At 43.6% G+C, this 27882-nt stretch overlaps 1 long non-coding RNA gene across 2 annotated transcripts in view; it reads left to right on the top strand.

Annotated features, from left to right (window-relative positions):
* The window catches only part of LOC141067904 (uncharacterized), a 63848-nt gene that overhangs the window by 14919 nt on the left and 21047 nt on the right, over positions 1-27882 (top strand). For both annotated transcript variants that reach the window (XR_012226490.1, XR_012226491.1), the window contains exon 2: positions 11357-11509. This is a non-coding gene — a long non-coding RNA (uncharacterized lncRNA). The remainder of the gene's footprint in view (positions 1-11356; positions 11510-27882) is intronic.

Genomic DNA, 27882 nt, shown 5'->3' with positions numbered 1-27882 from the left:
CCTGAAGGGTTAATAATCCTCTTGAATGTAGTTTTGAGTAGCATGAGGGGTGCAGTTTTTAGAATGGTGTCACTTTTGTGTATTTTCTGCCATATAGACCCCTCAAAGTGACTTCAAATGTGAGGTGGTCCCTAAAAGAAAATGGTTTTGTAAATTTTGTTGTAAAAATGAGAAATTGCTGGTCAACTTTTAACCCTTATAACTTCCTAATGAAAAAAAATTTTGCTTCCAAAATTGTGCTTATGTAAAGTAGACATGTGGGAAATGTTATTTATTAACTATTTTGTGTCACATAACTCTCTGGTTTAACAGAACAAAAATTCAAAATTTGAAAATTGCAAAATTTTCACCAAATTTCCGTTTTTTTCACAAATAAACGCAAAAATGATCAACCTAAATTTACCACGAACATGAAGCCCAATATGTCACAAAAAAACATTCTCAGAATCGCTAGGATGTGTTGAAGCGTTCCTGAGTTATTACCTTATAAAGGGACACTGGTCAGAATTGCAAAAAATGGCCAGGTAGTTAAGGTCAAAATAGGCTGGATCATGAAGGGGTTAATAGCCTGGGAACCTTTATGGCTATTGGCTCCTTCCCAGAATATTAACATCAGCACTCAGCCGTCGGTTTTCCCTCTGCTGGTTCTGACAATTATGCGGGAACCCACGCAATGTTTTTAAAACTTCTTTTTTGAAAAATAAACAGATATTTCACACAGATTTCTGGCAGTTGCTGTTTTGTTACAGCATATGTAGGTTAATTATGTTAATGCTCCTACATAGCCTGGTGTGTGTGTCTTAACTTAACTCTTTATGTACCCTTTTATTAATGAGGGTATCTGGCTGACACCTGTTCATTACTAAACCTCGGGCTTGGTATTGCATATGTATCTATCTATCTATATATATTCACTTTTATTTGTTTTGTGTGTGAAAACACAAATTTGAACATGGTATGTAATGACATTATGGTCTTCAATGGAAAATTAAAAAGAGATTGAACAAGGAAATGACATCACAATTCTTTTTTTAATAATGTCTTTATTTAGCCGTATGGATTTACAAAAACGCATAAAGAACTAGTGTATTTTCGCTGCGTTTTTCTGCCAAGAGATGCAGAAACCTTGCAGAAATTTCTGCAAGCAAATATGCAACATGCACACATAGCCTAAATAGTGATTTTTGGGAATTAGGCCAGGGTCACACTAACCGGCGCAAAATACGGTCCGTAGTTTACAGGCGTAATACGGATGAATGACCTCTAAATAGTGCTCCGTAGGTCATCCATAAGCAAGGTGTGGTCGCGTAATTTGCGCATGTCTGCATCCGTATGTAATCCGTATGGCATTCGTATGCAATCCGTATGGCGAGATTTTCTCGCAGCCTTGCAAAATGGACATTTAACGGTTTTGAGGCCTGCAAACTATTTAAATCATTAGCCTGCACCCTATTTATTGGCTCAGGAACAGGTGGCTGCCTCCATTCTGTCCATTTGTGACCTTGCCTTCACTAGGTGTGTTGGTGTTGTATGTGCAACATGGCAGAGGGTCTGAGTTTCAATACAACTGAGCAGGTTCTCTTCAACTGGCTTTTGTCACGGCGCTTTGGGCAACCATACCCAGTGATAGTGGATCCGCGGAGGAGGAGACGCATGTGGGTACATCCACTTTTGAGGCAACGACTCACAAGAGGTCATTTTCACCGCCTTCTATGCGGGAGCATCCTGTTAAATTTTATCAATACTGTCACATGAGCATTGCCACATTTGATTTACTCTTGGAGACAGGTTATCCCAGGGCGTACTTTCAGGACACAAGGATGCGCAAAGCTATATCTGCAGAGGAGCGACTTCTACTCACATTACGGTATGTACTACACAACCACATTCTCTACGTTCATAATGTGTGAGCCAAAGTCTGTATTTATTGCTTCATGGACTAAGTTTAATGCCCTCATCTTATTCCACATATGTTTAAACTTACAGACCAGAATGTTAGGTCTAATATGTGCTGAATATCATTTACTCATTGTGCAACCAAATATGTGTGTGCTAGTCTATCTCAATTCCTACCAAGTTTGGTAGGCATGTAAATTATTTTTTTTTTCTTTCTGCATTCTAAAATTATCCATTTCTGTTGTTCTTCAGCTTCCTGTCCACTGGCCTGTCTTATGCCGCCCTCCACCATGAGTTTCTCATTGGAAGATCTACCATTTCTGGCATAGTCAGGTCAACATGTATAGAAATCTGGACAAGACTCCATCAAGTCGTCATGCCCGATCCCAGGATGGAAGACTGGTTGAGGATATCAAGGGACTTTGAGGAGGAATGCCAGTTTCCAAATTGTATTGGTGCCCTTGATGGAAAACATATCCGGGTGCGTAAGCCGCCGAACTCTGGCTCCCAATTCTTCAATTATAAACAATACTTTACTGTTGTATTGTTGGCTCTGGCAGACCCTCAATACAAGTTTATAATTGCTGACATTGGGGCCTATGCAAGGACGGGAGACTCTAGAGTCTTCAATACTTCCATAATGGCTCGGCGGCTATGCACCAACCAGTTGGATCCACCACGCCAGCTACCAGGCTCCACTGAAGAATCAGTCCCTTATGTCCTTGTGGCAGATGTGGTGTTTCAGTTAACACGCAATGTCATGAGGCCATATCCCCGCCGCAACCTTGACCACAGGCGCAGAATTTTTAACTTGCGCCTATCACGTGCTAGGCGACTGGTGGAGTGTTCCTTTGGCATTCTTTGTGCCAAATGGTGGGTACTCCAGTCTGCCATTCAGCTGAGTGAACAAAATGTTAATGAAGTTGTTAAAGCGTGTGTGGTTCTTCATAACTTCACCAGGATACATGATTGTTCCTCCTCTGCTGGTGTTGTGTGTAGGGTGAGACCACCTATCTACCCTCAACGTAGACCGCTCTCTCGGCTGAAAGTGCGTGATATTTTCACAAATTACGTTATCTCACCTGAGGGGGAAACTTCTTGGCAAGAGCATGCTGTGTCAATGTTATAATTTTGGTTTTTCTGTGTGTCTAAATATATATATTTATACCCCTTCGTATTCTATGACTGTTTCATTGCATCGGTAAGCGTATGATTAGTATGCTGACACTGTTTTAGAGAAATCGCACAGATACGTAAACTGTAGTAGACAAATTTTTACTTTTGCCTTTTTTTTTTTTTAAAGGCAAACATAATATTGCCATATGCAAACTATGGCAATGGGCCAAATTGCCCTTTTTGCATAATAAAACTTTTTTGAAAAGTAACATTTTCAAACAAACCAAAAAAAACCAATATGCAATATCAACATTGCTACATGAGAAAATTTCCCTACAAAGGAAAAAAGAGGTAGTCTCTAGCCCCAAAATTATTGCTAAAAGATAACACTCACATTTCTTCAGAATGTTTTCCAATCATATTAATATTCCACCCTGACAGGCAAGGCTACCTTACACCTTTCAGACAGATATTGCATGTACAAAAGAGAATATTTCCCCGCCCTATACTGTAAAGTGAAAGGATGACAATATACTACTCACTTGCTAATGCCTAGGAAAGGCGTGCTGGCCTTAGTGAAGTAGTCACCTTTTTAGCCAGCTATGTATAGTAACAAATCAAGGCGACCAACCTTAATAACCTCGCGCACTCTCTATGTCTTAACAAGTGAGTAGTGTATTTTCATCCTTTCACTTGACCAGTATAGCATGGTTAAATATTATCTGTTCTACACACATGTAATATCTGTCTGAAAGGCGTAAGGTAGCCTTGCCTGTCATGGTGGATTATTAATCTGATTAGAAAACATTCTAAAAATATGTGACTTTTCACATTTTTAACAAACTTTGGTGATGGAGACCACCTGTTTTTTCCTTTGGATTGATATTTGTAGCATCAGTGAAACCGCACTGGACATCTCCTGGCATCAGACTGATTGTGTAAAGAGAATTATAAATTCTCATACGTTGGGGAAGGAGAACGCGGAAGAGCAGCCTGTGGTTGCTGCTGGCTACTGTGCCCAACATCGCCCTGTGTGGGGCCATACTGATGCCCATGATGTGGGAAGTGTCCTGCCTCCTGTGAATGTTGGGGGTACTGGCCAGAGTAATAATGGGGAGGGGCATCTTGTTGGCTGTGGTAGGGACGTGTCTCATACCCCCCAACATAGCCATATCGTCCCCAACCAGGTTGGGACCAGCCTCCAACACTTGGTTGGCAACAAGTGGCCATATTGGTGGGGTTGGCTAGAGGCAGATATTTGTGGCTGCTGTATTGAAGGTTGGGTAGTGGGAGGAAGGGGGTGAGGTGTAGGCCCACGTATTTGAGGATCCTCAGATCCTGCTTGAGCATGCATTTGTGGGGGGGTGCCTAAGGCGCATGATATTTCTTGGGGAAAGCTGCCACCTCTCAATATATTCAAATAATTCGTAGGGCGTATTGGGGTATGTGCACCCATCAAGCAGGATCTGAAAACATCCTCTAATACGGAGCCTGACGTCATGGGAAAGAGCACAGAGATAATTGGCCAGGCTGCATGAGTATGCCTCCTCCCCATCATCACTATTTACTCTGGCTAAATAATTTAGGACCCCAGTGTCCACATTAGTGCGGGTATCAGTGGCAGCTATTTGCCGCCTTCGGCTTCTTCCTCGCCGGGATGTGGCAGCAGGCTGTGGGGAGCCCCGGATGTGGCCAGTTGGGCTGCTGCTGATGTTGCCCTGCTCCTCTGCTCTTGCTGATGCTGCAGCAGCACCAGATGGTCCTGGTGGTGGGCTTTGGGGCGCAGGCAATGGCACATCCTGACTCGATTCTTCACCCCTGCTCCTAGTAGGGGGAGAAGATGGGCCAGCCACCTCTTCCCCTGCAGAGCCAGGATCGATGATGGGGTCTGTTTCCGAGCCAGTTCCTCTGTCCGTAAGGTTGGACTGAGTTCTGTTATGAAATAGAACAGAGCCAAAAATAACTACATATTTTTGGCCCTGTAAAGTATCTGTGTAATGTGGTGTGAGGTATCTACTTACCGTCTGAGATCCAGAATTGGGGCGAGGAAGGAGAGGCGGTCATAGTAGATGTACTTTCTCTTCACATAGCCCGCATCCCCACTCCTGGACCGCTGCTGACATTCCCGGCGGTATTGGTCCCGGATGCTTTGCCAGCGTCTCATGACATCTTCCACTGCAATGTGACAGGAAATATTGTCAAATTCACATATTTGATAGGTCACATTTGCTACCAGTAGTCTAGGCATGGGGCCTTCTGGGGTGTGCTTTCTATCCATGGTGGCATATGTAATTGGGGCATACAGGCCAGATACACAGGGTCACATTAGTTTATGTATCAAGTAACTACACTTAAAATAACTTGTTTGGCTAGGAGGATGAGGAGCTTGTGGCCTGGCCCAAATTATGGCTGTGTCAAACCACGTGTCACATCAAAATCTAACGGCCTCATGAGGAAAAAAGTACAAGCACAGGAAGGGGGGTGCTGAATCTATATTCATTTTTTGTTCTGCGCTAATTTTAATCATTTTTTGGCTTGTACTTACTAATTTTCTGCTGCTCCTCACGTGGCCGATCACCAAAATCATGGAACATCTGCCTACATATGCGCCTCCATGACGCCTCCTTTCTTGCCCGGTTGGCATAATGGGCATCACGTTGGTCCCATAGTTCGGGCCGCTCCTGCACCAGGACAATTAGCATTTCCACATTAAGAGAAGTGGACGCCATGATGCTGCTGTACTCCGTGGAGGCGTACTTCCTGGATGTCTGGAGCGCTTTTTGAGCTCATTTGCATGTCTCAGCTTCCTGATGATGGATTGGGCCATTTCCTGGCAGCAGCCAAAAGACCTGCGCATTTCTCGCAGGTCACAAGTGTGGTCCGTGTGTAATCCGTATTTTTTGCGCACCCATAGACTTGCATTGGCGTACTACGGCCGTAGTACGCTGACAATCGCAGCATGCTGCGATTGGCACGGACCGTAGAATACGGATGAGAAATATACGGCTGGTGCGAAGTACCCCATAGAGAATCATTTGTCCGTGTCTAATGTGTGCTTTTTACGCCTCTCACTCGTCCGTATTCCTCTCTAGTGTGACCCCGGCCTTACACTGTATATATTTGAATTTTGTTTTTGTTAAAGGAGTTTTCACTTATCGTTAGAATAGGTCATCACTGTTAAATCAGTGGGGGGCTTTCCCTCTAACCAGCTGTTATCTTACAAAGCAAATGTGTGAGGCTAGTCACTACTTAAGACCCCGTCTCACATAGCGAGATTGCTAGCGAGATCGCTGAAGCGTCACCGATTTTGCAACGCAACAGCGACCTCACCAGCGATCTTGCTACATGTGACACGCAGCAGCGACCGCCCCCCCCCCCCCCCCCGCTGGGATTTAAACCTGGTGCTAGAAGCCCTTACAAAAGAACCGTATGAGCCATTACATCAGCTACCCCTAAAGTTTCTGACCCTAAAAACGATCCTGTTAGTGGCCCTTACGTCAGCCCGCAGAATTAGTGACTTACAGGCTCTCTCGGTAAATCCACCTTATACGCAAGTCTTTCAGGATAGGGTAGTGTTAAGAACAGACCCCGCTTATCTGCCCAAAGTAGCATCAGATTTCCATCGGGGTCAGGAAATTGTCCTTCCATCTTTCTGCGAGAACCCAAAAAATCTGGGGGAGGAAAAATTCCATAGTCTGGATGTTAAGAGAGCTCTCGTAGAATACATATCTGTCACTAGCCAGTGGAGGGGGTCCCAGTCCCTATTCGTAGCTTTTCAGGGTGCCAGGAAAGGCTATGGGGTTTCAAAAGGGACTATTGCTAGATGGATTAGGGAGGCCATTAGTGTAGCCTACACAGCTAGTGGTATCCCGATTCCTGACGGCATCAAGGCTCATTCCACCAGAGCCGTGGCGACCTCCTCTGCTGACTTAACCTTCGGTAGAAGGGTGCTGCAAGCGGTGGTCCCTCCCTAAGGTGTTTCGAAGTCTCTAAAAATCTCTCAGGTGGTGCTGTCATTGGTGAAGAGAAAACCACCATGGTTACTTACCGGTAGCCGTTTTTTCCGGAACCCATGACAGCACCCGTATATTCCCCCCCCTTTTCACCGTATGGGTGTGCACAATTAGTAGGGTGTTTTTGAGTGTTGTGGTGTTGGATTAAAACATGTAACTAACCGGGAAGTCCTCTCAATGCTCTGTAACCCAACTGAAGCGGGGGAGAGGTGCCGCCCCTTATGTCTCAGTAGGTTCCTGTCCTGGCGGGGCGGATCCCTCTCTCAGGTGGTGCTGTCATGGGTTCCAGAAAAACCGGCTACCGGTAAGTAACCATGGTGGTTTTCTGTGCATGAGGACATGGCAGTTAGGGTCTCTCTTTGGGAAAGGCTTCCTCTGTCCTGCTGCATTTTCTGGGTCATAAGCCCTTAGAATTTTTGGGAACTCTTGATTTACTTGATCCAAAATTTCCATGTGATGGTGATGATGGAAGATCAGACCTGGTTAGTTTAATGCCCCCCTACACATTAGACTGTCAGCAGAAGGAGACTTTTTCCTGACAGATGATACCTGGGCAGAAAAGGAACTGGCATGTTGAATTATGACCACCGATCATTTTGTTCTCATGGAAGATAAATAAGTGTTCACGTAATATATGATCCCATCAAGTTCATAAGAGTGAGCGACACACTTTACAAAAAAGAGATCCCCTGTAGAGAACCCTAGAGGCCCATATAACCGTTTAGAGTTAAACTTGCATGCGTTTTCAACAGGAAGAGAGGAGGTAAGCCGCTGACAGAGGTGTCTGGTAGAAGCCATCTACTCTGAAAACACAATGAAATTCCAACTGCCCAATCCTTCTGTCAGGAGACCCCCTTACACAGCAGATTGGGAGATGGTCAGCAGGTTCAGCAACTTTCAATTAATGTGTATGGGGGCTTTCAAGATGTGGACCTTGCACTCTGTTAGTGTATGCTTTACTTCTCTCTGCCTGTTTGCGATTCTCAAAACAGTTTATTTAAAAGTTTGTTATGCGGCTCCTCTACTGTTCCCACTAGAAACAAATTGACAACTGGGTCCCAGCATTTCTCTTATGAAAGGAACGAGTCCCTGTGTAAAGGGGTTAAGTAAGCAGGGCCGGCGTTAGGGGCAGGCAGACCAGGCAGCTGCCTAGGGCCCCCGCTCCCCCAGGGGCCCCCAGCTAGCGGCACATCACACAGCTGCTATAGGGCCCCTTGAAGCAGGGGGCCCGCTTTCCCCCAGTGCCGACTCCCCCCGCCACCGCATTGAACTATACCGGCGACTGCCAGTACAGTTCAAAGCAATAATGGAGGAGAGAGCGTCAGCCAACGCTCCCTCTCCCATCATTCCCCGCTCTGCCACTGACACAGCGGGTGCGCGATGACATCATCGCACTCTCACTGTGTGCCGGCAGAGCAGGAGACAGGAGCAGCCAGCAGCGCGGGCACAAGGAGAAGGTGAGAATAGTTTTTTGGTTTTTTTTAATATATCAGTGTGAGTACTGGACTGTGGGGCCATTCTGGGGGGGCGCGGCTATATGCTATGCTGGGCTATACTCTGTGCTGGGCTATATACTATGGTGGCATTGGTGGGCTTTATACCATGCTGCGCTGTATACTGTGCTGGGTTATATACTATTGTGGCATTGGTGGGCTATATACCATGCTGGGCTATAAACTATGGTGGGCTGTATTTATACTATGCTGGGCTATATACCATGCTGGGCTGTATACTGTGCTGGGTTATATACTATTGTGGCATTGGTGGGCTATATACCATGCTGGGCTATAAACTATGGTGGGCTGTATACTATGCTGGGCTATATACCATGCTGGGCTGTATACTGTGCTGGGCTGTATACCATGCTGGACTGTATACTATGGTGGGCTATATACTATGCTGGGCTATATACAATGCTGGGCTGTATACTGTGCTGGGCTATATACCATGCTGGGCTGTATACTGTGCTGGGCTATATACTATACTGGGCTGTATACTGTGCTGGGCTGTATACTGTGCTGGGCTGTATACTATGCTGGGCTATATACTGTGCTGGGCTATATACTATGCTGGACTATATACTATGCTGGGCTATATACTATGCTGGGCTGTATACTGTGCTGGGCTCTATACTGTGCTGGGCTATATACTATGCTGGGCTGTATACTGTGCTGGGCTGTATACTGTGCTGGGCTGTATACTATGCTGGGCTGTATACTGTGCTGGGCTATATACCATGTGGTGCTGGGCTATATACCATGATGGGCTATATACCATTTGGTGCTGGGCTACATACCATGCTGGGCTATATACCATGGTGGGCTGTGCTATATACCATGTGGTACTGTGCTATATACCATGGTGGGCTGTTCTATATACCATGGTGGTGCTGTGCTTTATACTATGCAGCTGAGTTATATACCAAGGGGGTACATTTTACATTATAATCTATGGGGGAGGCTGTGTTATATAATATGGGGGCTTACATTATATTATATGGGGAGGTGGGCAGTATTTTATTCTATTTGGGGCTACATTATATTCTATGGGGGGCTGTATTATATTTATTATATTCTATGGGCGGTGATTGCATCATACTCTATGAGGGGGCTACATTATACTATATGAGGAGGCTACATTGTATTCTATGGGGGGGCAGCATTATCTGTGGGGGCTAGATTACATTGTATGGGGGCTTTATTATATTCTATGGGGGCTGCATTATACTATATGAGAAGGGCTACATTATACTATATAAGGGGCTGCATTATACTCTATGAGGGGGTTGCCATATATTCTATGGAGGGGCTGCATTATATTCTATGGGGGGTTACATTATATTCTGTGGAATAGCTGCATTATACTCTGAGGGGTAGCTGCATTATGCTCTAAGGGGTGGCTGCATTATACTATAAGAGGGGGGCTGCATTATATTCTATGGGGATTACATTATATTGTATGGCGGGGCTGCATTATACTCTGTGGGGTGGCTGCATTATGCTCTATGTGGGCTGCATTATACTGTATTGAGGACTATGGAGAATACATTATATGATGAACTATGGTGTGCATTATACTATGGGAAGTGAATTGTACTACATGGATGACTATGGCGGTGCATTATACTATATGGAGCACTATGAGGAGAGTATTATACTATATGGTGGACTGAGCAGTGTATTTTAATATATGGAGGACTATGGGGAGTGTATTATACTATATTGAGGACTATGGGAAGTGTATTATACTATATGGAGGACTGAGGAGTGTATTATACTATATGGAGGACTATGGAGTACATTATATTATATGGAGGACTATAGGGAGTGTATTACAAAATATGGAGGACTATGGGGAGTGAATTATGCAATATGGAGAACTGAGGAGTTTATTATACTATATGGAGGACTATGGGGCACATTATATTATATGGAGGACTATGGGGTGTAAACTGTAGATGTGCTGCTGATAACATGATACTGTATGGTGATTTGTTAGTGATCCATTAGTGATTGTTCTGTCCCCATCATTCTTTCTCAGACGGTGGAAAGAGGCCGGGAAACAAGTGTTGAGCGACTTCAATATTGTGGATCACACTCATTTAGCGGCCTGAACTTAGCGCATATAAATACAACCGAAATGCTTCTGTGTGATGTGCAATATGTTAGCTTTTGGGGCCCCATTTTAATCTTTGCCTAGGGCCCCACTTTGCCTAAAACCAGCCCTGTAAGTAAGAAATGTTCTTTGTTGTATTTATTACGCTTTGCTTACTGGTACTGCTACATGTGTACATGTATTACCCCACTTATGAATGGTACTGCGACCTCTTCTGGGTATTACCATTGTTTTGTCCTTATGTTTTACTATATTACTGTGTTTACTTGCACATAGTTGTGATAATGTCTTACTGCATTTCATGGTTGGTCACTTATAGTATAGGGAAAGCGATCTCAAACAAACCTCTGAAGCCTTCACAGAACAGCTATAGTTATACTGAGAATAAATCCGCACAGGTGGATTCGATTTACTAATTCTATAGGGGCAGTTGGTCACTTTGGATTTTATTTCAAGATATGCTAGGGGGGCTGAATATAAATGCACATCACAATTTTCATCTTTATCTTTTTAGAAAATCTTGTAGCATTCCTTTACACTTCGCAAATACTTGCTACCTTGTGTTGGTATATCACAAAATCCCAATAAAATACATTTAAGTTTTTGGGTGTAACGATAAAAAATGTGGAAAAGTGCACAAGGATATGAATACTTTTTCAAGGTACTGTACATTAAAAAGTTGCTGGGTGTTATATTTTCTGTTTACTTATTCATAGGTGGAAATTCCCTGGAAATGGATCAGGACCCAGATGTTATACATGATCGGAAATATACATTTTTATTACTATCATATGACTAATAAGACCACAGTGCAAGGATGACACATTTAACAGCGACAGTCATTCCTAGAAGCAAATTTCAAGAAAAAGGTAATGAAAATGAAAGTGACCAATATTTGAGTAAATGAAGCCTCTATTTCTCTTTTACTTAGTGTGGCAGGGCTCAGCTTGTAGGAGACAATTATAATTTTTTTTTACTGAAACATATAATTTATTTAAAGATCATATATTTTATCACTGGTCCATTAACTTCTTCACGACCTTGCTATTTTCCTTTTTTTCGCTTTCATTTTTTGTTCTCTTTATTCCCAGAGCCATAACTTTTTTATTTTTCTTTCAATATGGCCAAGTGAGGGCTAGTTTTTTGTGGGATGAGTTGTACTTTTGAATGACTTCATTGATTTTACCATATAGTGTACTGAAAAGCAGGAAAAAAAATTCCAATTTTGGCGAAATTGCTAAAAAAGTATAATTTCACAGTTGTGTTTTTTAATTTTTAATTTTTTTTTAATTTACCATGTTTACTATATGGTAAAACTGACCTGCTGCTATGATTCTCCAGTTCAGTACGAGTAGGCAGATACCAAAGGTGTAGGTTCTTTTTTATTTAAGTGGTGAAGAAAAAAAATCAAAATTTTATAAGAAGCAAAAATGGCCCCGTTTTCTTACACCCGTAGATTCTCCACTTCTGGGGATAAGGAGATGGTTGAGGGATTATTTTTTGCACTCCGAGCTGACATTTTTATTGATACCATTTTGGGGTAAATATGATGCTTTGATCGCCTGTTATTACATGTTATGGCAATGTTGTGGTGACCAAAAAATGTACCGTAATTCTGGAGTTTTGATTTTTTTTTTCTCGTTCCGCCATTTATTGATCCGTTTATTATTTTGAATGGGGCAAAAGAGGAGTGATTAGAAATTTTAGATTTTTTTTAATATATTTTTTAACCCCTTTACCCCCAAGGGAGGTTTGCATGTTAATGACCAGACCAGTTTTTACAATTCTGACCACTGTCAATTTATGAGGTAATAACTCTAAAACGCTTCAACGGTTCCCAGTGATTCTGAGACTGTTTTTTTGGGACATATTGTACTTCATGATAGTGGTAAAATTTCTTCAATATGACTTGCGTTTATTTGTGAAAAAAAACAGAAATTTGGTGAAAATTTGGGACATTTTCCAACTTTGAGTTTTCATCCCCTTAAATCAGAGATGTCATACAAAATAGATAATAAATAACATTTCTCACATGTCTACTTCAATTTTAAAACCACATTTTTCTTTAGGACGTTATAAGAGTTAAAAGTTGACCAGCAATTTTTCATTTTTCCAGCAAAATTTACACAACCATTTTTTTAGGGACCACATCACATTTGAAGTCACATTGAGGGGTCTATATGATACCCCAAAGTGACACCATTCTAAAAAAATGCACCCCTCAAGGTGCTCAAAACCACAAGATATTAACCCTTTAGGTGCTTCACAGTAATTTTTTTTTTTTTAAATTAATATTCAACTTTTTATTCACAAAATTTGACTTTAGATCCAAATTTTTTTAATTTGACAAGGGTAACAGGAAAAAATGGACCCCAAAATTCATTGTGTAATTTCTCCTGAGCATGCCGATTCCCAATATGAAGAAGAAAACCACTGTTTGGGCACACAGCAGAGCTCAGAAGGGAATGAGCGCCATTTGACTTTTTGAATGCAAAATTTGGTGTAACAATTGGCATATGCCATGTCAAGTTTGGTGAGCCCCTGATGTGCCTAAACAATGAAAATGCCCCACAAGTGACACCATTTTGGAAACTTGACCCCTTAGGGAACTGATCTAGATGTATGGTGAGCACATTGCTTCACAGAAGTTTATAATGTTGAGCCGTAAAATTAAAAAAATCAAATTTTCCCCACAAATAGGTTTTTAGCACAAAATATTGCATTTTCATAAGGGTAACAGGAGAAATTGCACCATACAGTTTGTTGTGCAATTTCTCCCGATATATGTGGGGGACCGAGGAGGATAACAGGGGAATAAGCGAGGCAACCAGATAACCAGAGAGGTTGGTAACTTAGCGGATTGCAGACCCCTAAACTGACAACACAACTATAATTAGCCGTGGGATGTACCTAGGATGCCCTAGACGCCTCGAGACAGCCAAAGAATTAACTAAAACACAAACAGGTAGCACAGATGATCATTATCATCTTTTCATCAGCACTTGCTGACTACTACTGTTATATGTTTTACTGCAGGATATTTCTGCACAATTGTCATTCTGTGCTCTCTGTTTATGTTTGAGTCAGTGGGTGGTATGAACAGTGTCCTACCGACTTGTTCATATGTGTGCATATCACATGTGTTTTTAATTCAAAGAATTAACTAAGCCTAAAGAGAGAAAGAGGAAAGCTAAACTGCCCCGGAGTAGACCCCCAAAGGAATAGATAGCCCCCGAACATATATTGCCGGTGAGACAAGATGAGGCACAAGCACAGGCAGAAAAATGATGGGGCCCAAACTGTCTAGATAGAATAGGACAGGAAAGGATGCTGTCTGCAATCACGCAAAAAACCCTAGGAAAAATTCCAACACGTCTGGTATGCAAAAATACTGAGGCCACACGACCTCTCCCCCACGACACTGATACAACAGGGGATTAGAAACACTGCAAGACTGACATAAGCTGTGGCAAAAGAAACAGAGTCCAGCACAGGTCCCAGCAGGGAACCAGGCTGGACTCACACCAGCAAGGCAGAAATCAGAGAAAAGCAAAAAATGGAGCAAATGCAAAAAGATTCAGGCAGACAAATAACTTATCTGAAAGATGCCGGATGAAGCAGGAGGCAAGCAGACTTCCAAAATGCTCAGGTAGAAATCCAAATCACCGGCAAGAGCTGAGGGAAGGTTGCTCACTTAAATCACTCCAGTCTGTAACACCTGACCTTCAATCATCCTGCTCAGGTGATTGACTTCTGTCAGCCAGACCAGCTCCATTTCCAGCAGCAACCACCAGAGGGAGCCAAAACTCAGAAGCCAGGTCAAAAGTGTTCTCAACAGGAGGGGTCACGAACCCTCACCCATGCCACCAGGCTGATCAGGAAGGGCCCGGTGAAAGGTGCGAACCAATCTCTCAGCATGAATGTCACAAGCAAAGACCCAAGAATTATCCTCCTGACCATAACCTTTCCACTTGACCAAGTATTGGAGTCTCCGTCTAGCCAGACGAGAATCCAATACATTCTCTACCTCATGCTCCAAATTACCCTTAACCAATACAGGGTCAGGGGGCGCCGCCATAGGAACTACTGGCTCCAAAAACCATTTCAACAAAGATTTATGAAAAACGTTATGAATCTTAAATGTAACTGGAAGGGCCAAACAGAAAGAAACGGGATTAAGAATTTTCAAAATCTTATAAGGTCTAATGAACCTTAGCTTAAATTTTGGAGACGCAACTTTCATAGGAATGTTTTTTGAGGACAACCAAACCATATCACCCACTTTCAACCAGGGACCAATGGTCCTATGCCAGTTGGAAAACCGTTGGGGATTTTCCTGAGAGTGGGACAAACTTATCCAGCACTTGGTCCAAATCTGCTGTATTCTCTCTACCTCAGAATCCACACTTGGGCAGGCCAAAGCTTCCACCTGCCCCGAAGAAAATCAAGGATGAAACCCAAAGTTACAGAAAAAAGGAGACATCAAAATGGCAGAACTAGCCCTATTGTTTAGCGCAAATTCGGCCAAGGGCAAAAATGAGACCCAGTCATCTTGATCAGCAGATATGGAACATCTCAAATAGGATTCCAAAGTCTGGTTTGTTCTCTCAGTCTGCCCATTGGTCTGACGATGAGATGCAGGGGAGAAAGATATCTGAATTCCCAGTTCAGAACAAAAAGCTCTCCAAAATCTGGAAACAAACTGGACTCCTCTATCCGACACAATGTTCTTAGGAATCCCGTGCAAACGAACCACCTGTTGTAAAAGCAAGGGCTCCAACTCAGAAGAAGATGGCAACTTTGGGAGTGGTACAAGATAGACCATCTAAGAAAATCTATCACAGATCACCCAGATAACAGTCATTCTCTGAGATACAAGGAGATCAGAAATAAAATCCATTGAGATATGGGTCCATGGCCTCCTGGGCACCGGCAGGGGCATCAAAAAACCACTAGAACGAGAACAGGGCTTGGACCGAGAACAAGTCCCACAGGACTGCACAAAATTCCTGACATCACGAGATAAGTCAGGCCACCAAAAAGACTGACTCTCCAAATCTCTGGTACCAAAAATACCTGGATGAGCAGCTAACGCCGAGCAATGAATTTCAGACATTACTCTTCTCCTCTTCTCCTTGTATGTCAGGGACCTACAATTTTCCCATAGGGCATCGTTCAGGTTTGTCCTCCTGAAATTCCTCCAGGACACGTCTCAAATCGGGTGAGATGGTGGAAAAAACTACACCCTCACTTAGAATGGTAGTAGGCTCGGTCACATCAAGAGAATCCGCAAAGAATCTCCTAGAAAGGGCGTCCGCCTTAACATTCTTAGTGCCCAGAAGAAAGGAGACCACAAAATTAAAACGTGTGAAAACAAGGCCCACCTAGCCTGTCTAGGATTCAAGTGCTTGGCTGATACGAGATAAATCAAATTCTTGTGGTCGGTGAGGACCACAACTTGATGTCTTGCTCCCTCCAACCAATGTCTCCACTCTTCAAATGCCCACTTTGTAAGAAAAAGTCCTTACTGAGAGCTGGAAGAGCCGGGAAAAAGATGTAGATAGTCCTCTTATCAAGCTGAGGTTGAAGTTTATTGAGAGATACACGGCAGCACAGGTACAGAGAGTCAGTAGAGCTGAAGCATGCGGGCACAAAACAGGGATCCACACAGGCGAAGAGTCGCTGAGAAATCTGGCGATGGAAAGGTACAGTGGCATAATGGCTGTGGAATGGCCCCGAGCAACAGTAACAGGGGCTTCTTATACATAATGCGAACAAAGAAAACTGCATCTTGCCACAGAGGGCGTTTACATGATAATTCTAGAGAACCATGTGTTTTAGAGCAGAGAATATAATGACATAATACAACGACATTAATTAACGTTTCCCCAAACAACACTAAAACCCATAAAAGTCATTGCTATCTATAGCTACTGTCCTCAATTTTATCACTGCTTCCAGCCTAAATCCATGCATTTGACATTTTAATAAGTTTGTTCTCTACCAACACTATCACGTATACACACATTGACCATATATTTGTTAACCCTATTCCCCTATTGATCCAATTTTCTTTTATCCACGTCTGCCAAGTTTGCTAGGAGACATGATCTCATTTTACATCCACTTTTCCAAAGTACATCTTAGGCCGGTTTCACATTTGCGTTAAAGGTCGCAGCATCGGCCTGCGCACGGCCGCCGCTAAACCCCACCCCCTGCCGCACCTCCGCCTGTAGTTCCACCTCCGGGCGCATGACGCATCATGCGTCCCCTATCTTTATCACTGAGGATGCAGGCCGTGCGCAGTATGCGTTTGGCGGCGCTTGCTTCCTTTTGACGGTGCGCCGACTGCAACCAAATTGCAACAGGTTGCGTTTGGCGCTGGTTGGCGCACCGTCAAAAGGAGGCAGGCGCCGATAGAACGCATACTGCGCACGGCCTGCATCCTCAGTGATAAAGATAGGGGACGCATGATGAATATATATGAATCTAATGAAAATGTAGAGTCCCTGTGGGTAGAGATAAGGGGAGGGGGGAAAAATAATAAATTACTGATAGGGGTTTGTTATAAGTCTCCAAAAATAATGGAAGCAACAGAGAATATCCTCATAAAGCAAATAGATGAAGCTGCGACTCAAGGAGAAGTCATTATTATGGGGGACTTCAACTACCCTGAAATACATTGGGGAACCGAAACCTGCAGTTCCAGCAAAAGTAATAGGTTTTTGACAACTATGAGAGACAATTACCTTTCACAACTGGTTGAGGACCCAAAAAGAGGGGGGTCACTGCTAGACCTAATATTAACCAACAGGCCAGACCGCATATCAAATATAAGGGTTGGGGGTCACTTGGGTAATAGTGATCACAAATTAATAAGTTTTCATGTATCCTTTAATAAGATGTGAAGTAGAGGGGTTACAAGGACACTAATCTTCAGGAAGGCAAATTTCCAACGGATGAGAGATGATCTTGGTGCAATTAACTGGGACGATATCCTGAGACATAAAAATACACAAAGAAAATGGGAGACGTTTATTAGCATCCTGAATAGGACCTGTGCACAATATATACCGTATGGGAATAAACATGCTAGAAATAGGAGGAAGCCACTATGGCTAAATAGAGCTGTAAGGGACGCAATAAGTGACAAAAATAAAGCATTTAGAGAATTAAAGCAAGTAGGTAGTGATGAGGCATTAACTAAATACAGAAGATTAAATAAATTCTGTAAAAAGCAAATCAAAACAGCAAAGATTGAGACAGAGACTCATTGCCAGAGAAAGGAAAAATATTCCTAAAATATTCTTTAATTATATAAATAGTAAAAAACTAAAAGATGATAGTGTTGGCCCCCTTAAAAATAGTCTGGGTGAAATGGTGGATGAGGAAAAAGCCAATATGCTAAATGACTTTTTTTCAACAGTATTCACACAAGAAAATCCCATGACGGATAACATGACCAGGGATAAAAATTCTCCATTAAATGTCACCTGCTTAACCCAGCAGCAAGTACGGCGGCGGCTAAAAATCAATAAAATTGACAAATCCCCAGGCCCGGATGGGATACACCTCCGAGTACTGCATGAATTTAGCACAGTCATAGACCATTATTTTTAATCTTTAAAGATTCCATAATAACAGGGTCTGTACCACAGGACTGGTGTATAGCAAATGTGGTGCCAATATTCAAAAAGGGGACAAAAACTGAACTTGGAAATTATAGGCCAGTAAGTTTAACCTCAACGGTGGGTAAAATCCTGGAGGGTTTTCTAAGAGATACTATACTGGAGTATCATGGGTTTACAAGGGACCGTTCCTGTCAGACTAATCTGATAAGCTTTTATGAAGAGGTAAGTTCAGGACTGGACCAAGGGAATGCAGTGGACGTGGTGTACATGGACTTTTCAAAAGCTTTTGATACGGTGCCACACAAAAGGTTGATACATAAAATGAGAACAATGGGGATAGGGGAAAATATGTGTAGGTGGGTTAAGAGCTGGCTCAGGGATAGGAAACAAAGGGTGGTTATTAATGGAGCACACTCGGACTGGGTCACGGTTAGCAGTGGGGTACCACAGGGGTCAGTTTTGGGCCCGCTTCTTCTTTTTAACATATTTATTAATGACCTTGTAGGGGGCATAGAGAGTAGAATTTCAATATTTGCAGATGACACTAAACTCTGCAGGGTAATCAATACAGAGGAGGACAATTTTATATTACAGGAGGATTTATGTAAACTAGAAGCTTGGGATGATAAATGGCAAATGAGCTTTAATGGGGATAAATGTAAGGTCATGCACTTGGGTAGAACGAATAAGATATATAACTATGTGCTTAATTGTAAAACACTAGGCAAAACTGTCACTGAAAAGGACCTGGGTGTATGGGTGGACGACAAACTCACATTTAGTGGCCAGTGTCAGGCAGCTGCTGCAAAGGCAAATAAAATAATGGGATGCATTAAAAGAGGCATAGATGCTCATGAGGAGAACATAATTTTACCTCTATATAAGTCACTAGTGCGACCACACTTAGAATACTGTGTACAGTTCTGGTCTCCGGCGTATAAGAAAGACATAGCTGAACTGGAGCGGGTGCAGAGAAGAGCGACCAAGGTTATTAGGGAACTAGGGGGTCTGCAATACCAAGACAGGTTATTACACCTGGGGTTATTTAGTTTGGAGAATCGAAGGCTTAGGGGTGATCTTATTACAATGTATAAATATATGCGGGGACAATACAGAGACCTTTTTAATGATCTTTTTAATTTTAGACCTGTGACTGGGACAAGGGGGCATCCGCTACGTCTGGAGGAAAGAAGGTTTAAGCATACTCACAGATGTGGATTCTTTACTGTAAGAGCAGTGAGATTATGGAACTCTCTGCCATATGATGTTGTAATGAGTGATTCCCTACTAAAATTTAAGAAGGGACTGGATGCCTTTCTTGAAAAGTATAATATTACAGGGTATACACACTAGTTTCCTTAATATTGCGTTGATCCAGGTAGCTAGTCTGATTGCCGTATGTGGAATCGGGAAGGAATTTTTTTCCCCAATGTGAAGCTTACTGTTTTCCACATGGTTTTTTTTTGCCTTCCTCTAGATCAACATGTTAGGGCAAGTTAGGATAGGATATGGGTTGAACTAGATGGACTTAAAGTCTCCCTTCAACCTTAATAACTATGTTACTATGTTACTAGTTCTATTGTAAAAGTTGAATCTTTTCCTAACTTTTACAAGATGGCTGCATGGTTCATCATGACCATTCTCTTACTAGTCCCCCTCTTGTACTCTGCCCAGAGTATAACCTACAGTACTGTAATATTCATGGGTGAATTATTAAAAATAAGAATATTGAGGTAATTCAGCGCTTTATGCACGTGTGTGTGTGTGTGTGTGTGTGTGTGTGTGTGTGTGTGTGTGTGTGTGTGTGTGTGTAAGGCAAAAATCCCTAAAAATAGCACAAACATATAATAGAAAAAATAATTCAAATATTAGTCCCCCAAAAAATAAGTTGCACAATAATTAAGTCTATTGGTCTTTTTCTTCTCATTCTTTGGCTTCTGGATTTTCCTGATCTTCTCCCCCTCTCACAATATCAGAGTCCCACTGTATAGTGTGAAACATCTCCTGAACATCCAATAGGTTCATGGTCCCAAGAGTAGAATATGAAAATCTTCAGCTGACCTGAAGAAAATAGAAAAAAAGTGGAGTATCCGTCCTTACCAGAAATCTCAGTAAAATAATTAAGAAGTCTACAATGATTGATATGAACAATTTTAACACCTTTGTAGCTTGAAATTTGAGCAAAGACTTAATCATTGTTGTTGGGATGTAAGGCACTAGCCTGTCATTAACCCTTTTGTAGTACAGGCACTACCCCTCAATGGGCAGGGACTCAAGGGATTTGAACAGGGATGAGTCTCCATCCTGCTCCTGTGCCTTCACAAGATCTTGAAGAGGAGAAAAAACAAGGGGGGCTCTCTGGGTTTTTTAGTGACTGCAGCAATGTCTTCTTGGGGATATTTGTCATCGCCCATAAGGGCAGCTTCCTTGGCTGCGTGGTCTACATATGCATTGCCAAGGATGTGGGGATCAGGAATCAGCCTCTGGTGCCCTTTAATTTTACAGAAGGACCATAAATTTGGGAATTCTTTGCCCCGCTGCTCAATTTGTTTGAGAATGTCTGAATGTTGCAAAGACTTATTCTGTGAGTCAACCATCTCCCTCAGGGCCCATACATTGAGATACACGGTGAGGGCAGAAACAACATATGCATTGTCACTGAAGATATTCATTGGCTCCGTACACAAGAATGACCTGTAGAGCTGCTTCCTATTCAGCTCTCTGAGCAGAAAAGTGACCGGGGAGTTTATACTGCAGCAGCAGTGGCTTAGCTGGAAGCCACACTGCGAGGCCTGTGACGTAGTGACCCTCATGCCAATATCAAGCTACGTCAATATAGGCACAAGGGACTCCCTCCTGGAAGTCTGCTTGAAAGGGGGAGGGAGTGACATTAGCCTGTTTAATTTGACAATCGTGACTTTTTCCTGCATATTGCATCATCTGGGCTAAGTGATATTTCTCACCCACTTCGACTTGTAAGTCTCTAGTCTCAAAATCAATGATCCATTGGGCCATTCTCTGTGAATTAGTACCTGATGCTTTCCCTTTCAACAAAGTTTTTAAAGTAACATGCGGGGTTTGGAAAATTAAAGGAGCAAATTCCACTATATGTCTCACTTGATTCATAGTCCAGTGCACGTCCAGTAGGTGCTTCATGCACAAAGTAAATCCTTTTTCCACGGGGTTGAGCAACCTTGAGTAGTAACCTAGGGCATACAACTGACTAGACACTTCTGGGCTTTCTTTGGGCCTTTTTTGTAGAAGCACAGAAGAAATAGAGACATCACCGGTGTGAGTCTGAATGTAGAAAGGCTGGGTTAACCAATGCAGTAACTGCCGTAAGGACATGCTTCAATCCCTAAAAAGCCTGTAAGGCTGCTCCCTTCTACATTGATAGGGGCAAATTCATTATCAACATCTCTGAGTAAATCATACAGTGGTTTAGCCAGATAAGCAAAATCTTCAATAAATTCTCTGGAAAAATTGATAAGACCCAAAAAATTTCTGAGCTCAGTAATATTAGTTGGTATGGGGACAGCTTGAATAGCTTTAACCCTGTCATGCATGGGTTTCTTTCCTTCTGCTGAGACAGACACACCCAGAAATTTAACCTCTGATTTAATCAATTGTACTTTGTCTAGACTCATTTTGAGTCCTGCATCTTGTAAAGCCTGACAAACATTCTCAAGGGTCTCTTTGTGTTCACATTCATCGACAGTTTGAATCAATAAATCATCCACATATTGTAGGACTTTGACTCCGTAGCCAAGGGGTTCTAACACTTGAGCCAATGCCTGATGGAAATACACAGGAGAACTGTGAAATCCCATGGGCAACCGCGTGAACAAGTATTGCACATTCTCAAAAGTGAATGCAAAGCGGAGGGCAGATTCAGGTGTAGGGGTACTGAGAAAAAGCCATTTGCAATGTCCAAACAAGAAAACACTTTATAATCACTCCTCAGCTGTGACATAACTTCAGGGACAGATGCAAAAAGGTGAGCTGCTGAGGGAGTGTACTTATTTACAAGTCTCAGGTCTACCAGCATTTGAAAACTGCCATCTTCCTTTTTTACAGGTAGAATAGGACTGTTATATGGGGAATTACCTTTCACAACAACACCTTGCTTTTCTAATTCACTGACTGCAACCCTTATGTAAGGGATTGCGTCCTCAGGAATACGGTACTGACGCTGGAAAGGTGGCAGTTTTTCACCATCAATTTTAACCTGAGTTTGCATTAACCCACAATCAGTTTTCTTTGAGATCCACAATTCAGGGAACCTTTGCTTCTATTCATTTTTCAAAACATCATTGTCAGCATTTTCAAGATTTTCATCAGTACATAATCTGAAACTAGCAATGGGTAATTTGTGACTCTCCTCTTCCTCCTCCACAGGTACAATTACAGAACAGATAGTGGCTTCTTTATTCTGCCACAAGACTTTGTTACATAAATCAACAGCAATTCCCATTGCTCCCAAAACATCAGTACCCAAAATAGTGGACCGTAACTGTGTGTTTACCCAAAAAGTGCATCGAAGACCCTTTTGCTTCGATCCCCCTGTGTCCTGAAATCTCAGGTTCACTGGACGACTTTTTGCTGCTTGAATACAGGAGCCCTCAAATCCTACCAAAGTAGTAGTCTCAGGCAGTCCAGGGGGTGACTGCAATTTATGTCTTGTTACTGAAACTGAGGCTCCTGTATCGATGAGGATGTCTTCCCACGGCAGCCCCTCTATTCTCCCTCTGACATAAGGTTCTCTGTCCTTGCCCAGGGAACGGGGGGCAAGGAGGGTAAGGGAACAGGGGGAGCACCCCATCAATCAGTGTTACCTGCGGTGGGAAGCCCGAAAAATCCATCCCCCATCTGGACACGGCTTCCGTCCAACAGCTGCCACCTCCGCCCCAAAGAGATCTGGGTCGCCCTCCCAGGGCCGTGGGGTACTCGGTACGGGGCCGGTGTCAGCGGGATGTGTCACAGCAGCGGTGACCCGGTCCGTGGCCCCGGGCGCCCAAGCAAAGGCCGGTGTAGAAATGGTGGAATGTAGTTAGTACACTTCGTACACACACGGCTCCGCTCCGTACACCTCGTACACACATGACTCCACTGCTGCAAACACCTCATACACACACGGCTCTGCTCTGTACACCTCGTACACACATGGCTTCGCCGTTCTGTACACACACGGCTATGCTTCGGTACACCTCGTACACACACGGCTCCACTCCGTACACCTTTTACACACACAGCTCTGCTACATCTGGGTCGCCCTCCCAGGGCTGGTGGGGTACTCGGTATCGGGCCCGCGGATCTTCAAGAGAGGGTTTTGTCACGGCAGCTGTGACCCGGTCCGTGGCCCTGGGCTCCCATTTTAGACAGCGGAAATGTTCATTGCACGTGTGGACAATGGTTGAAATTTGGTATAGGAATGATTTATGACGCCACCTGTGGTGTTCGGCAAGGGAGGTGTTAAGCCGACGCTGCAGACAGATCCTCCGGGACAGATGGTGTGGTGCAGCAATGATGTTATAGCCCTCCACAGGCAGGGCTGTTGTCCCAGGGCAGGATAGGTGAAGAGACACTTAGATGGTGTAGTGTTTGGTGCAGGGGATGTAGCAGTACCAGGCGGACGGATGCAGGAAGGAATGGAGGACACCAGGGCATGTAGTTCCAAAGCTTTACTCACAGTCTGTAGTGCCCGCTTCTGTGCCGTGTCCTCCGGGTCAGGGACTCAGTCAACCTTCAGGCAAGATGGAATACCCCCTTCCAACACTCCGCCAACTTATGTGCCTTTTCTGAACGTCTCCTCTATAGCGCCTTTAAGTGTGAAGATCTCCTAGTACTGAGTTACACTGGAGTTCCTCCTGACAGATGTTCCCAAGAACTCTACTTGTACGGCAGACAGCTGTAGCCTGCTTCGGGGACTCTCTACTCCTGAGTCCCGGCTCTCTATCCGTGTTGCTGTTGTGCCCCCAAGCCTTAGATGGGACTAGTGCATTTACAGCCCACTACTCCACCGGTGTCTGCTGCAGAACCATTAGTGTCCATACAACCTCGGGGACCGGGCCCCGGCCTTGCGCTTAGAACTTCTAGGCAGGGTTCTTCCTCTAACCCACGTCCTCTGTGTTCCCTTTCACTCCTACGTTCCGTACTTGTCTTTCCCTTCTATGGAAGCTCAGGCTTCGGTTCAATGTCTTTCTCCTTCTTTCCTTTCCCGTGCCAGCTGGCTTAGATCATTGAGGCAGCTGCAGCACTCCTTCCTCCATCCCTCTTCCAGGGATTTCCTTTCCTCACTCCTCTCTGAGTGACTTCCTCCCTCAGACTGACCTCAATCCTAAAACCTTCCTGATCTTTTATATGTATTCTCAACTCCACCCACCTCCCAGCACGTTTAGTGTTCCAAGCAGGGAACCACCAAAGGTGCTCTGCTTCTCTCTAAGCAAGGAGGCACAATGTGGTTTTGCTGAACTACTCTATTGTGTGGGGTGCGAGTGTTAGAGCGTGGTCAGGAGCCTCCAACTTACCTGGATGGTGGGGCACCACACCTTAGGAGAAGGTGCAGTACCTCTGTGGCAACTGAGCCTCAGGGGCACCACAGATCCTTAGTCAGGGTCCAGTCCTCATGTTCCCGTAGCTCCCTCATCAGCGGAGCATAGGGATGAGGAGGAGTGACCCCTCCCTGAATAGCATGGATCTCCAGGCGTGGATGAGTGGGAGCTGTTGGGGAAGGAGCGGGAGCAGAAGGCTCCTGAGAGACTGGGTTAACCATTTGGAGACTATTATACTGCTGATACTGCCTAGGGTCATTCACTGCTGGATACGGAGATCTAACTCCGAAAGGCGGTCTAGAGAATTCCCGGGGCTGTTGGGGGTGAAATGGCGCCTGGGGTTCAGTCCCTGGCACTAGGTTGGGACAAAATCGTCTAACGTGTCCTAGCTGTCCGCAAAGATAACACGAGGGAGGACCCCTCATGGGATCCTGTGGGGGATCTGCTGAACGGGACCTGCCCATTTTCGGCAGCTGGCGGTACCCCCGCCTGAATTCCTGGCCTCCCTGAATCAGCAGATACACCCTGAGGTGAATGGTATGCAAAAACATTGGACTCATCACCCTTCACCTCGGACTGCATTGTCCTAACATTGGTTAACAAAGCCTCCACAACATCTTCAATAGATTCAGCATTTTGCAAAACTCCTGATTTAAAAACTCCATCCAAGGACACCTTTTTTACAAATTGTTCCATCATAGCAAATTTATCACCCTGGTCCATAGTATCTAAGGTCTTATCAAACACAACACACCAGGCTGCAACCCATTTATCTGCCTCTATCCTGAGATCACTCTCCTTCTTAATTTTAAAAGAATCTACCAATGCCGGAGAGGGCTTTCTCCCCCCTAACTTCTGTGAGATCACAAACTTCATTCTCCCCTGGGGTTCTGTCAGATCATACTGAATTCCTTTTGCTTGCTGGGCTTTAAGATGGGACATGAACTCAGGAGGCACAAAAGACATGAAATAACGGGAAGCATCCTCCTTAGATTTAATTTGAAATTTATCTAGCCATGATTCAAAACCAAGAACATTACGAAACTTTCCTCCCAATTAGGCAAATTTTTAACAAATTTAAGATGGACCAGGGACATTTGGCCGGGATTCATCTTAGAGGTTACCTGATCTCTTTGAGACAAAACGGCTTCTGCACCATTCTCAGAAGCATCTATCTCCACCTGAAATGGGAGTGAAACATCAGGTTGCTGTAGAACCAGAGCAGAAGTGAATCTCCGCTTAAGCTCCTGAAATGCTGAGACAGCCTCTGGAGACCTATTCACCACATCAGTGCCCTTTTTGGTCAAATCCGTCAGAGGTTTAACAATACCAGAAAAATTACTTATAAATTTACGGTAGAAATTAGCAAAACCCAAAAATTTCTGGAGAGCCTTCAGAGAAGTGGGCTGAACCCTATCATAAATGGCCTGTACCTTGGCCGGGTCCATTTCAATAGCAGACGGGGACAAAATGAATTCCAAAAACGAAATCCTCTGTACACCAAAGAGACATTTCGATCGCTTAACATACAGATTATTTTCCCTCAAAATCCGGAACACATTCCGGACATATTCCACATGAGAATCCCAATCACTGGAAAAGATAAAAATATCATCCAGATAAATAATCAAAAACTTATCCACAAAGTCCCGGAAAATATTGTTCATCAAAGATTGAAAGAAGGAAGGGGCATTAGTGAGCCCAAAAGACATCACCAGGTGCTGAAAATGTCCCTCCGGAGTATTAAATGCCGTCTTCCATTCATCCCCGTGCTTAATGCAAATAAGCTTATACGCCCCCCTGAGGTCAAGTTTGGTAAACCAACAAGCACTTTTAACTCTGGAAAATAAATCAGGGGTAACGGGTACTGATATTTAACAGTGATTTTGTTAAGGGAACGACAGTCAATAAATGATAATAATAATAATAATAATAATCTTTATTTTTATATAGCGCTAACATATTCCGCAGCGCTTTACAGTTTGCACACATCATCATCACTGTCCCCATTGGGGCTCACAATCTAAATTCCCTATTAGTATGTCTTTAGATGATCTTAATGAGCCATCTTTCTTGGCCGCAAAAAAAACCCAGCACCTAAAGGTGAAGAGGATGGTCTGATATGACCCTTCTCCAATGACTCCTTGATATAAGATCGCATAGCATCATGTTCAGGTACCGATAAGTTGAAAAGCCAACCCTTGGGAAATTTACAACCAGGCATCAACTCAATTGCACAGTCATAATTCCTATGAGGAGGCAAAGACGCAGACTTGCTCTCACTAAATACATCAGAAAAATCAGCGAAATAGTCAGGAACATCATGAGACTGGCGAGAGGTGGAGAAAACAGGAGTGTCACTAAGAACACATTGACAACCCCAACTCACCGCAGGCACAGATTTCCAATCCAAAACAGGATATGGGTTTGCAACCAAGGAAAACCAAGTACAATAATATCATGTAAATTGTGTAACACCAAAAATGTACAATTCTCTTGGTGGTGCGGGGCGACCCGCATTATCACCTGGGTCCAAAACTGGGGTATATTCTCAGCCAAAGGGATTGCATCAATACCCCTCAAAGAAATAGGGGTAGGGAATAGGAATCGAGAAATAGGAATAGGGGTCCGCAGGGGCACCATGGAAAAACCACAACGTTTGGCAAAGTCAAAATCCATCAGATTCAATGCTGCTCCTGAATCAACAAAAGCCTTAGCAGAAAATGTAGACAAGGAGCAGATCAAGGTAACTGCCAAAAGGAACTTAGGCTGTACACTGCCCACCACAAATGAGTGAGCAAAACATTTTTCTCATTTAAGGCAGACAGAAATAGTATGAGAGGCGTCCCCACAAAAGAAGCACAACTTATTACGCTTTCTAATCTCTTGACATTGCGCACTAGACAAAACACTATCGCATTGCATGGGTATTTTCCGCAGCATGTCATTCTTTTTTGCGGAACCGCAGCTGCAGTTTTTGTTCCGGGAAGAACGAACATACAAATCTCTCTCTCTCTCTCTCTCTCTCTCTCTCTATTTCTTTCTCTTTGAATCTGATGG

The sequence above is a fragment of the Dendrobates tinctorius genome, unplaced genomic scaffold (genome assembly GCF_039654945.1).
Source record: "Dendrobates tinctorius isolate UK_male_01 unplaced genomic scaffold, ASM3965494v1 ptg000013l, whole genome shotgun sequence".
Lineage (NCBI taxonomy): Eukaryota > Metazoa > Chordata > Amphibia > Anura > Dendrobatidae > Dendrobates > Dendrobates tinctorius.
The sequence above is the reverse complement of the archived record's forward strand: the minus strand, read 5'-3'. Positions and strand labels throughout refer to the sequence as shown.